The sequence below is a fragment of the Abramis brama genome, assembly GCF_963993115.1.
Source record: "Abramis brama genome assembly, chromosome: 4".
NCBI lineage: Eukaryota > Metazoa > Chordata > Actinopteri > Cypriniformes > Leuciscidae > Abramis > Abramis brama.
Window position 1 is genome coordinate 16,782,249 of NC_139966.1, and position 12,535 is coordinate 16,794,783.

Here is a 12,535-nt window from a genome sequence, read left to right on the forward strand (position 1 = left end):
GACAGTCAGCCGCCTAGCAACAATGCTGAAGAATATCTTTCCCTCAACACTGAGCAGCGAGATGTGTCTGAACTGGTCAATTGTCTTCGACTCTTCCTCCTTTGGAATCCACACCTCTTCTGCACAACGCCACTGCTAAGCAACCTTTCCCCTCCTCCATATGACCTTCATGATCTTCCATAGCCTGTGGAGAAGCTTCGGGCAGTTCTTATAAACCCTGTAATGTACCCCACTATGTCCTGGGGCTGAGCTTGCACTGGCCTTTTTGATCACCTCCTTGATCTCCTTCCAACTGGGTTTTTGCACACTTTGCCGCAAAAGCATTGTGCACTCTTCGTTGTGTTTTCGTCGCTGTCTGTATATTGTATAATACAATTTATTCCTGTGATCAAAGCTGAATTTTCAGCATCATTGCTCCAGTCTTCAGTGTAACACGATCCTTCAGAAATCATTCTAATATGATGCTCAAGAAACTTTTCTGATTATTATCAATAATGAAAACAGTTGTGCTGCTTCATGTTTTTGTGTACACTACAATTCAAACATTAGGGGTCAGTAAGATTTTTTTGGAAGACATTAGTAGCAAGAATGCATTTAATTGATAAAGTGACAGTAAAGACTTTTATAATGTTATTAAATTTTTTAACTTTCATGGTTTACACAAAAATCAGAAGCAGCACAACTGTTTTCAACACTGATAATAATCAGAAATGTTTTTTGAGCATCAAATAATCATATTAGAATGATTTCTAAAGTATTATGTGACACTGAAGTAATGATGCTGCAAATTTTGCTTTGATCACTGAAATAAAATACATTTTAACATATTCACATATATTTTTGTTTTTTGTATTTTTGATCAAATAAATGCAGCCTTGATGAGAATACATGACTTTCAAAAAAATTAAAAGCCATAGAATAGCAACATTAATAAAGCACTCCTCTGTTTTAGCTGCCTAAGAAGGACAATGAGGTGACAGTGCAGCTCGGGATAAGGAAGAGGGGGATAAGGAAGAGGAAGAGGAGGAGGAGGATGAGGAACACGTAAATTAGACAATTTTCTTATGCCTTTCTAACAAAAAGCTATAAACCTGACTGCAGTAGTATAGTACAATTTATTTTCCAGCTTCCAGCAAATATATAGAGTGAGACCCTCCTCCTATCCTTGCCTCAGAAGACCCTTCCCTCTGCTGGTGGGGTAAGAAAGAGACTCTTCCTCTTCTCTCACAGCTCTTCATCATCCCCCTCTGCCTCCTCAACACTGTCTGAAAGAGTGTTTTTCACAGTCAGGAATGAGACATCTCAGATTCTTTCTGAGAAAGTCATCATGCTCATTTTCTTGAACAAAAAACTCTTGATGTACATTTGGGTGGGCAAAATAATACAGAAGAGATGCTAGAAAACGAATATATATATATATATATATATATATATATATATATATATATTAGTGGTGGGCCGTTATCGGCGTTAACGTGCTGCGTTAATGCGAGACTCTTATCGGGCGATAAAAAAAATATCGCCGTTAATTTATTCTCCAAGTTGGGTTGGGAGCTGCATCTAATCTATACTACACAAGCTATGATGACGCAATCTACCCGCGGCCGCAAGGTACACCCGGCTGCAACGCATCATATTCGTCGTCATCTTAAGTAAACACAGCTGAAAGTGAAAGCTGGTGAAAAAGATCGGTGCAACATCCATTATTTGGACTTGGTTCGGATTTAAGCTGTCTGACGAGCAGCAGCAAACTATATAGACAGAGTGTGTGGGGTAACAGTTCGGTAAATTAACACTAATCCGTTCTACCACCTCAAATTCAAAACGAAACCTATCACTGAATACCAGCGCGCGCGTATTATTCCCAATATATCTTAAGTGGTGTAGCACATAATCTCTGTCTGCGCCCGATTTTAAGAATCGTTGTTGTGTTTCTTTTTAACTGAAAAGACATCAGTTAGACAATATTCTAATTTTAAATTTGGGGTTTCATAAGCTCCAAGCCATAATAAACATTAGACCTACTTAAGTCTCTGCAGCTAGTGTACTTAAATTTTATTTATCTGCAAAATTATGTTGTATACTTACAGTTTTGCACAATATATGTTCTCAAAACTACATACACCCTTTAAAAAAAAATGGTTTTATTATAATATATATCGTTATCGCAAGAGGCTGCAATGTATATCACAATATGGATTTTAGGCCATATCGCCCATCCCTAATTGATAGCCTATAGTAGTTGATAATAACATAGGCCTACCTAATGTTGCCTACGGACGGTAACAGTACAGTAGTAACCTTTTACAGTCAATGAGTAGAACAGCTTTCTCAAGCAGTTTGTGATGCATTTTGGAAACAGGAGATGAGCCCCTGGTCTAATGCGCCACCTGGCTTGAGAAACCTGTTCTAAAGACTTTTATAGTCATTATTTGGGTAGCACACATATTCTGAATGCCTTCGGCAGAATTCAAATAAGCCATTTTAATCTAGATTAATCTAGATTAAAAAAATTAATCTATGCCCACCTCTAATATATGTATATATATATATAGCTTGTCAATGACAATAGGTCTTGTAATTGTAACATTGTCCAGGTTATGCTACTGGTAGTGAATCAATGAATCACATCACCACCAGACATTTGTATCAGGTGCCTCACAGGACACTCAGGAAACAATTGAACCTATTTCTGCAAATAAAATTATTAATAAAGAAACTGCTTAATCTTTTTATTTCTTTTTTTAATGTCTTTATTGTTTTTGCACCAAATCATAGAGAGTAGTGTCAGTAAGATTATTGATGAGTATCAGTGATAAGACACTTTTTTCAATAAAAATTAATAATAGTTGGTTACATTATTCATTGATTGTATTTTTGATTAATTAATTGACGTGTTTAATTTCTGTACTCATAACTTAACACTTTACATGGTAATGTTCAAAATGTATTGGCTTAGTAATTGTACAAAGTAACACTGAATAAATGCTGATTAATAAATGAATGTAGTGTGGTTTTGGGCCATTTTCTATTTGGAATGTAATAGGGGTATGTATTGGTTTCCATTACATATATGTATTAATCCCTAAATCTAAATCCCTAATTGAAAACAATATGCAATTCCCTATTAGAATGTATAAGGTTTTACAGCAGAGAATGAAATGTTTGAGTTTATCAGTTCTATGCTGGTTTCAAGGTTATGGATCAAGCACATCTTCCAGGACTAAAGGTGAGAATTAGTAGTGGGAATTTTGGATCATTTTACCGACTCGGATCTTTGAATCTCATTTAGCAAAATTAACAAATCTTTTTTCGATTAATTTCGTTCATTTCAGCAGAATATAATTAAAATGTCATGTTAAATACAGTCATTTTACCTGATGAAATGCCTTTAAATGGCCGATAAAACCCAGAAAATACCATTTTAAACTTGCCAAAAAATTATTAAAAGCCTCTACTTATTGTGGGAACTGTTCTGTTCTTTTTTTTTTGAAAATGCCATATTATGGGTTGTATTGACCCTTTAAAAGGGTTTGCAACAGGTAAAATTAGTGTATAAACTGTAATCTGTCAACTATAACCCTCACGAATGAAACCATGCATAATCAGTTCAAAGATAATAGATACATCCATCAAATGCTCTAAAATAAAGAGAGAAGATGCAATACCTTGACATTATAAAAAACTACATGACGCGAAGTGTTTTGCGTACACTTCACATAACAGGCTAATCTGGGTTACAGAAAACACTCCCTGCTCTTGTTGCATTTCATTATATAGACAAACCAAGGCAGAAACCTCTTTTCAAATGTAAACATGAGTTCACAATGGGAATTTACATTAATCACCACCCCAGACTTACTGGGGGCAGACATTGATTTACATGGAACCATTTGCTAACAATGGGAATTTGGATTGAGTTTACACCTTCTGAGAGCTGGAGACCATTTGCCTGGAAGACACAACCTCCTCTGAGTGTGAAGTTATCTCTAATCTCTTAAATACCTTATTACCTTTTTGCTTTTACCTTTTACTTCTTTGGGAATGAGACCTTTGTACCAGTCACACACATTTCAAATGATATCAAACGTGTAATACTGTATGATAATTATTCATATTAAACTATATAGATTCTTTGGTGAATTTCAGGTGATCTCAGTTTGATAGAAAGAGCGAACGGGGAATGGGTGTTCAAGGGAAAAAGATGTAGATTAGGATTGCTTAGGTGCGACTTGTGTCTAGAATGGTGCACAAGAGAAAAATGCAAATGTTAATTTGCCCTCTCTTCCAGTTCTTCCAGTCTTACACCTTTATTCAGTCTTTATATTTGCTCTTTAAGTCCCTCAAAAGTGCAGAATGAAATTTGAGGGTTCTCTGTGCGTGTGACTGCTCAGATGGTGTTTTCAGATGATGCTTGACTTCAGAAAATGGCGAAGCTTCTTTATTTTTTATATGAAAGAACTTTTTTTTGTACCTCTCTGTCTTTTTTCTTTCTTTCAGCTTTTTCTTTACTTCCTCAAGTTCAAGTCAGAGCCTTTTTCTCTCCTTCTTTGATCTTCTACCCTTACGACGTTGCCTGCAACACAATGAAATGCTGATAATCTACTGATTATCATCTATGTAACCAATCTCTCTTTCTCTCTCTCACTCTCACACACACTTTATCTCTCTCTCTGTCAAACCTAAATTTACTTCATGTAATAAGCCATAACCTCTGTCCTTGAACTCTAACCTTGAGGGCCCTGGAGCTGGCTCTGGACCTAAGGGAGTGGTCATGCACTGCTCTAAGGTAGCTGTAAATTGTGCTTTGGCTCTTCTGGATTTCTGCTCTCCAGTATTTCCGCTTGGCTTTCATCTCTCTTTCATTGAATTCTCTAATAGATGGCTTTTTTGCTGGCGTCTTTGCCTTCCTCCATCTATCCCTCTCTTTTTCTAAATACTCTTGTCATTTCTCAGAATCAACATTCCTACGCTGCCTGTATCAGCACTGTTTTTCTGCTGCAGAAAGAGGCATCCTAACAAAAACATGTAAAATACAAATGCATATTAAAACACCTTTCTTGTTCACAATAAGTTATTTCATATTGTAACTTATATTAGTATGATTTGAAGAAGTTTCAAAACCAAACGAAATTATATGGGTCAATACACATTTCTGTTCAATAACCTATTTGGTTATTATTTATAACAATTTGGTTTATCAGTTTAATGGGCTTACAAATGTATTTAGGGACAAAACATGTTATTCATAATATAAATAACATAGTCTACATAATACATAATAATTATGTATTGTATAAATAATTCTGGTTTTGGACACACAATAAATATTGGGATATGGCAGGGAAAAGGTTAACAGTAACAGGGTTGACCGTAACGGGGTTGATGAAACGCTGAGGCAGCTATTGTGAATAGTTCATGTTTCCATTGCAGCGTTAAGATCCAGAATTGCTTACCTCAAGGGAGGTGCAGTCCCCTTGCCTATGACCCGATCTAAAGCTTATTCTGGACCTCAGAATAGGCCTACTTTGGTGCTTAGCCAGGGTGATCTGAGGGTTACCGTTAGGGCTTCCCCGCCGAGGCAATCTCCGTGGGCCCCTCACACCTCACAAACGCTGCCGCCGACGGAGCCTCCAGAAGAGCATGCTGGTCCTTCACATGGATGACCAGTCGTGTCTCTTGGAGCAGATGTCGTTTGCAGAGTCGGAGGGGGAGCTTTAGTCCTCTGTAGATAAGGATTCGGCTACGTTACCCCCTTCGAGGAGTGTAGCGTTGCCTGAGTCCGATTCAGAATGGGCAGCTATGCTTTCCCAGGGGCGGGGCGGGGCGGGGCGTGCTGGTTCTCAGCGTGCTGCCCCGTTACCATTTTTTCCAGAAGTGCATGAGGAGCTCACTGGGAGGTGGACGGCACCATATAGTGCCAGAAGCCGTCCTAGTGGCTCCTCCCTCCTCACCACCCTCGATGGCGGAGCAGATAAGGGGTATGTGGATGTCTCGCCGGTGGAGAGTGCCGTTGCGATGCAATTGTGTCCAGCGTCCACTTCCTCCTGGCCGGGTAAAGCACGCCTCCTGTCCAAGGCTTGTAAGTTTTCGTCCGGTCTCACGGCAAAGGCTTACAGGTCCTGTGGACAGGCTGCTTCCGCTCTCCATGCCATGGTGCTCCTGCAGGTCCCAGGCGCTTATGGACATGCACAAGAGTGGTTCTGACTCAGAGCTCCTCCAAGAGCGGCACACAAACCGCACGTTCCATCGGTCAGGCAATGTCCACCTTGGTGGTCCAGGAACGCCACCTTTGGCTCAACCTGGCGGATATGAGGGACACTGATAAATATCGGTTCCTGGATGTGCCTCTGTCCCAAGTTGAGTTATTCGGCAACACGGTCGAGACCTTTACCCAGCAGTTCTAGGCCGGCCAGAAGCAGACGGACGCCATCCGGCACATCCTGCCCTGGTTGAGCCTCCATCCACTCGTCACCGAGGTCGACCTCCTGCTGCATCCTCAGCTCCTACTAAGCCACAGCAGCCTTCACCCAGGCTTCAGCGTGGGGTAAGCCGCGGGAAGTCGGCCCCAAGACGGGCGACCCAGAGGTGGATCAGATTGCTCTTCAAGAGATGGTGAACGCACCACTCCTTCCCCCAGTGGATGGCAGATAATCTTTTGTTTCCTTTTCTTTTTGTTCTGCCAACAATTTCCACAAGGGTAGGTGGTAGATTATTTCCACAAAACTCACAATTTCAATAAAAGAGCAATTTCTTGAACCTCTGGCTCCCAAGAGGGTGCTATGCCTTGTCACCCTCAGCCCCCTCTTTCATCGCCAGCGAGCAGCAGTGGCAGTGTCCCGGATGCATTGACGCCTCTGCACACTCACTCTGCCCTTCAACGGAACCAGGTACATGTTGCACCACACATTCAGACCCCACTCCGGGCTGCTATGCTGTCCGAGTCGGGTCCCTGCATTTTGCCGCGCTGCCCCACCGTAGGTACGCCTGTGGTACCATTGGTCTCGCTACCATGGTGTCTGGGATCCTGGCTAGCGCTTCCCAGCCCATCTCGCTGGCTCATCCATACTATCAGACTCGGCTATGCGATTCAGTTCGCCCGGCGCCCCCCAGCCTTCACCAGTGTTCTGGCTGACAATGCCCCTGTGCTCCAGGCAGAGATCGCAGTACTACTGGCAAAGGACGCATTCGAGCTGGTCCCTCCAGCCGATATGAAGACCGAGATGAGATCTGGCTCAGTCGAGAGAGCAGTTTTGCGAACACAGGGACATGGTGCTCGGCCACCTCAGCCACCTAGGGCTTTGGGTCAACTGGGAAAAGAGCAAACTTACCCCCGGGCAGAGGATCTCTTTTCTTGGTGTGGAGCTGGACTCGATCAACATGACAGCGCTTCACTGAGACCCGCGTCCAGCCAGTGTTGAAGTGCATGAGCTTGCTCAGACGCAGAATAGCTGGACCACTGAAAAGTTTTAAGAGGCTCCTGAGGCATATGGCATCTGCATTCGCGATAACTCCGCTCGGGTTGCTTCATATGAGGCCGCTCCAACACTGGCTCCACAATCGAGTCCCGAGATAGGCGTGGCAGAGCGGTTCGTGTCGGGTCCAAGTTACCCCGCACTGTCGCCAAACTCTCCGCTTGTGGTCGGACCCTTTGTTCCTGCGGGGAGGTGTTCCCTAGAACAAGTGTCCAGGCATTCTGTGGTCACCACGGATGCCTCTGCCACTGGCTGGGGGGCCACGTAAAACACGCATGCAGCTTCAGGTCTGTGGACGGGCCTCAACTGCATTGGCACATCAACTACCTCGAGTTGGTAACAGTACATCTAGCGCTGGGCCGCTTCAGAATGCCATTACTAGACAAGCATGTACTGGTCAGTACGGACAGCACTGCAACCTTTGGGTACATCAACTGCCAGGGTGGTCTACGCTCCTGCCGCATGTCACAACTCGCCCGCCATCTCCTCCTCTGGAGTAAGACATCTGCGGTCGCTTTGGGGCCTGCTAAACCTGCCAAACTTGTTGCGCCATATTGGGCCAACCGGACCTGGTTCCCGGAAACTGGTCCTCCTCGCGACAGCCCCTCCCTGGCCCATTCCTCTGAGGACCTGCTCTCTCAGAGACAGGGGACCCTATGGCACCTGCGTCCAGAACTCTAGAAACTCCATGTCTGGTCTCTGGACGGGACGCAGAGGTTCTAGGTGACCTATCCCAGGTGGTAATTGACACCATCACTTCCACTAGAGGCGCCTCTATGCGTTGAAGTGGAACCTGTTCGCTGAGTGGTGTTCTTCTCACAAGGAGAACCCCCAAACTTGCTCGGGGCAGAGCTGTCTTTTTCTTCCTGCAAGATGGAACCTTAAAGTGTATGTTGCCGCTATTGCCGCACATCACAATGCAGTTTGAGGGTTAGTCGCTGGGAAAGCATGGCCATCCTCGTCAGGTTCCTGAGGGGTGCAAGGAGACTAAATCCACCTCGCCCACTCTCTATACCCTCTTGGGATTTGTCTCTGGTACTTTTGGCACTTCAGAGACAAACCTTTGAGCCTTTGCAGTCAGCGGAGTTAAAAATTCTGTTCTGTAAGACAGTACTCCTGGTTACACTGGCCTCCATCAAGAGGGTAGGGGACCTGCATGCATTTTCGGTCGACGAATCGTGCCTAGAATTCGGCCCGGCTAACTCTCACGTGATCCTGAGACCCCTGCCCGGATACGTGCCCAAGGTTCCTACCACTCCCTTCTGGAACCAGGTGGTGAACCTGCAAGCGCTGCCTTCGGAGGAGGCAGACCCAGCCCTGGCTTTTCTTTGTACGGATTCGTGCTCTTCATCTGTTACGGAGGCCAGCAGAAGGGTGGCCCACTGGATAGTGGATGTCAAGGCGTGCCCTGCCCGCCCGTGTTGAGAGCCAACTCCACTAGGAGTTTCTTCTTGGGCACTGACACACGGCACCTCGCTGACAGAATTCTGTAGAGCTGCAGGCTGGGTGACACCTAACATGTTCGCTAGATTTTATAGTCTACGTGCTGAGAGCCCACTCCACTAGGAGTATCGCTTCTTCTTTGGCACTGACACACGGCACCTCACTAACAGAATTCTGTAGAGCTGCGGGCTGGGCGACACCTAACACGTTCGTTAGATTTTATTGCCTACGTGCTGAGCCGGTTTCTTCCTGTGTGCTCGCTTCAGCCAGCCGGTAACACCGAAGTTCCCGCTCTAGTGTCGGCTTGCTGCGGCTTTTCCTCTGGCTGAGCTCGCTCTGCCGTTACTGTCCGGTGTTGCCTCCCCATTCTCAGGCTGGAGCCACCCCAGTGACATTCCATATGTTGCAACTGCCCTTAACCGGCCAGTCCATATGTGTATTCTCCACGTTACATCCCTTCAGGCAGGATGTGCCAGGTGATTCTATGAGAACGTGCCATTTTGTGTACCTGACACAAAAACGTCTCGGTTACTAATGTAACCCTTGTTACCTGAAGGGAGACGTTACGTCCCGTCGCCACCGTTGCTGACCATCGCTGTATGGCCATCACGATCTTGGCTCCTCCGCAAAAAACAATGAATGTGTGCGCATGCTTCCTGTTTATACCCGCGCTGTGGGGCGCGTGATGCGATTCACGCACACCAGCATTCATTGACTCGTTCTGTAGACGCTCGAAGATGATTAGGCTCCCTGAAGTGATCCCAATTACGTCTCCCGTTCCCTCCTTCAGGGAACGAGGGTTACATTAGTAACCAAGACGTTTTTGTGTCAGGTACACAAAATGGCACGTTTTCATAGAATCACCCAGAAACTGGGGCGATACAACTTTAACACGCTGCGTGCGCTACCGCAGACGGCTTTTGGCAGACGATCACTTTTCAGCATGACACCGTGGACAATCGCGCTTGGGCTTGGACCTCAGCAAATGAGCTCAGTGTGAAAGCACCCTAGATGTCATTGAAGGCAAACAAAACTGTAGATTCCATTGTTTTTTTCTCTGTAATTTGTCTCTCTTGGTCACCTTTGTTTTGATAGACACTTTCTTCCTGCATATCATTGTCCTTTGATTCTATATTTAGTTCTCTTTTATTTGTTTTTTTTTCTGTGCATTTGTGTTTTACATGTTATCAGTTATCTCCTTCAGACTAATATGGATCAGTGAAATTATGTTACTGTCAATACTGGTAAATCCATTTGTAAGAAAAGCACAATAAACCACTTAGTGATTTTGCACCATTTGACTAGAATCTAAATACACAGTAATGGCAAACAAAGGGTAAAATATGAACAGGATATAGATGTGCACATACAACAGTAGTATATCTTACAGTGTACTTTTAGACAGACTACTCTGATTATGAACCAAAACAGAAAACTTTTAAAACTTACTGCACCAATGCACTTTCACCAAATGATACGTGCACACATTTATTTACATAGCTAATGCTGACAAAAACAACTCAAGATGGAAAAGTGCAAAATTATTCATTTTGTAACTATCTTAAGGAATTCCCTTGGCACTTTTCCCTTTTGTCTGCTCGTGTTTTAAAATACTATTTTCTCTTCTTTATATGTTCTTCTCTGTGTTCTGTAAACAAAGCTGTGCAACAATGTGGATATAAATGGCTTTGGATTAAAGCATCTGCAAAATGTGTAAATGTAAAATTGTTGCACTCTGACATAACCTATGAGTAAGTAATAATTAACAAAGATAAAAACACAGTTCACATTATGGTACTGTAAAAAAGTCTATGTCAATGTTATCATTAGTGCATAGTCCACTTTCCCGAAATCTTTGACATGAAAAGTTGTAAAGCGGGTTAATAATTACATTTAATGTTTTATACATGTCATTCAATTATTTTAAGTTAACAATTTTTGTGAATTTATTCAGTTTTACATTTGTTGATACAGGATGTTTGTTGCATGAGGAGGAAAAATAACATTTAAATTAATTTTGTGAATTCAACAAGTTAAACTCCATTTGTGGCATAATATCCACAGAAATAACTCAACTCATTCTTTAGTTGAAAAAAAATTGTCAGGCACATACAATCACATAAATTGGCCAAGATTAAAATACACACCGTTTCATTAGTATAGCCACAAGGCTTAAACCTTATTTATGTAAACCTCACTTACTAATTTTGTCTTTGTAAATGTATGTGCAATGTTTCCTCTTTTTATGTCATAACATAAAGCTGATAAACCTGGTAACTGTTGTAAGAAACACACATGGACACCAGAGAGTCCATCTCTAGGATTCTCCTGACCATCTATATAACTAGATGTACCGCATGGCGGTACAAAATATGACCGCCGCTCAGGCCTGCACTGGCTTTCCACAAAAATAAATGACGTGGAGCAATTTGGCTGTATTGCGTGTTTATGTATATACCTAAAAAAAGTAGTAGTATGTGCATGTCTGTCTGTCTGTGTGTGTGTGTGTGTGTTTGTGTATCTGTGTCTGTGCGTGTATGCATGCGTGCGTACATGTGTGTGCGCGTGTGTGTTTGTGTGTCTGTGCATGTGGATTTGTATGTGTGTGTATGGGTGTGTGTCTGTGCGTGTGGATGTCAGTGTGTGTGCATGCTTGCGTTTGTTTGTATTCCTGTGTGACAGTTAGGGTTGCCAACTTCAGAAAAGGAAAATGCGGGACAATCGTGGTTATTTATAGGAAAATGAGGGACACTCAAAATATTTGTACTGTATCACACAGTGTACGTCATTTCAGTGTCTGCAGTTAAGTTTGTGTTTAAAAGGTTATCAGACATAAACACATTTGTATTGCTTAACCTATTTATGTATTTAATTCTAAAAATAATTTTAATGTCATACATGAAAAAAGTCACATTACAAACAAACCATCGTTCAAAATAACAGCATTTATCTAAAATAGAAAGCTTTTTTAACATTATACACTAGGCTTACAGTTCAAAAGTTTGGGGTTAGTAAGATTATTTTTTGGGAAAAAAAATAAAGAAAGTAATTGCCTACTTTTATTCAGCAAGGATGCATTACATTAATCAAAAGTGACAGTTAAGATAATGTTACAAAAGCTTTCTATGTACTTTCTAAAAGCTTTAAAACATTAATAATAATCAGAAATGTTTTTTGAGCATATTATTCCCTCAGGTAGATTACATGTTTTCTTGCGTGGCTGGATGTTAGACTCATGAACAATAATCACGTTGTTTGCATTCGTCAAAATTGATTAGCCGAAATCAAAACGTGGACAGTGAAAGGAAATTACCGTTAGCGCGAGACGAGTCCGGCTTAAAGCGGAAGCGACCAGACGGCAGAGGATGTTCGCAAATCAAACAATGATTTGTCTCAAAACAGAGATTAAAAAAAGCTGTGATTGGATGATGACAGGTGTCGGTGATCATTCTCAAGTGTCGTGGTCAGCACTGCTGCTGTTGCTGTTGTATCAGTCAGTGGTTTATCAGCTTGTCAAAAAACGGGACACGGGAGGTCACGCACGGGACAAATAAATTAGGCCCAAAATACGGGACGACCCGCCTAATTCGGGACAGTTGGCAACCTTAGTGACAGTA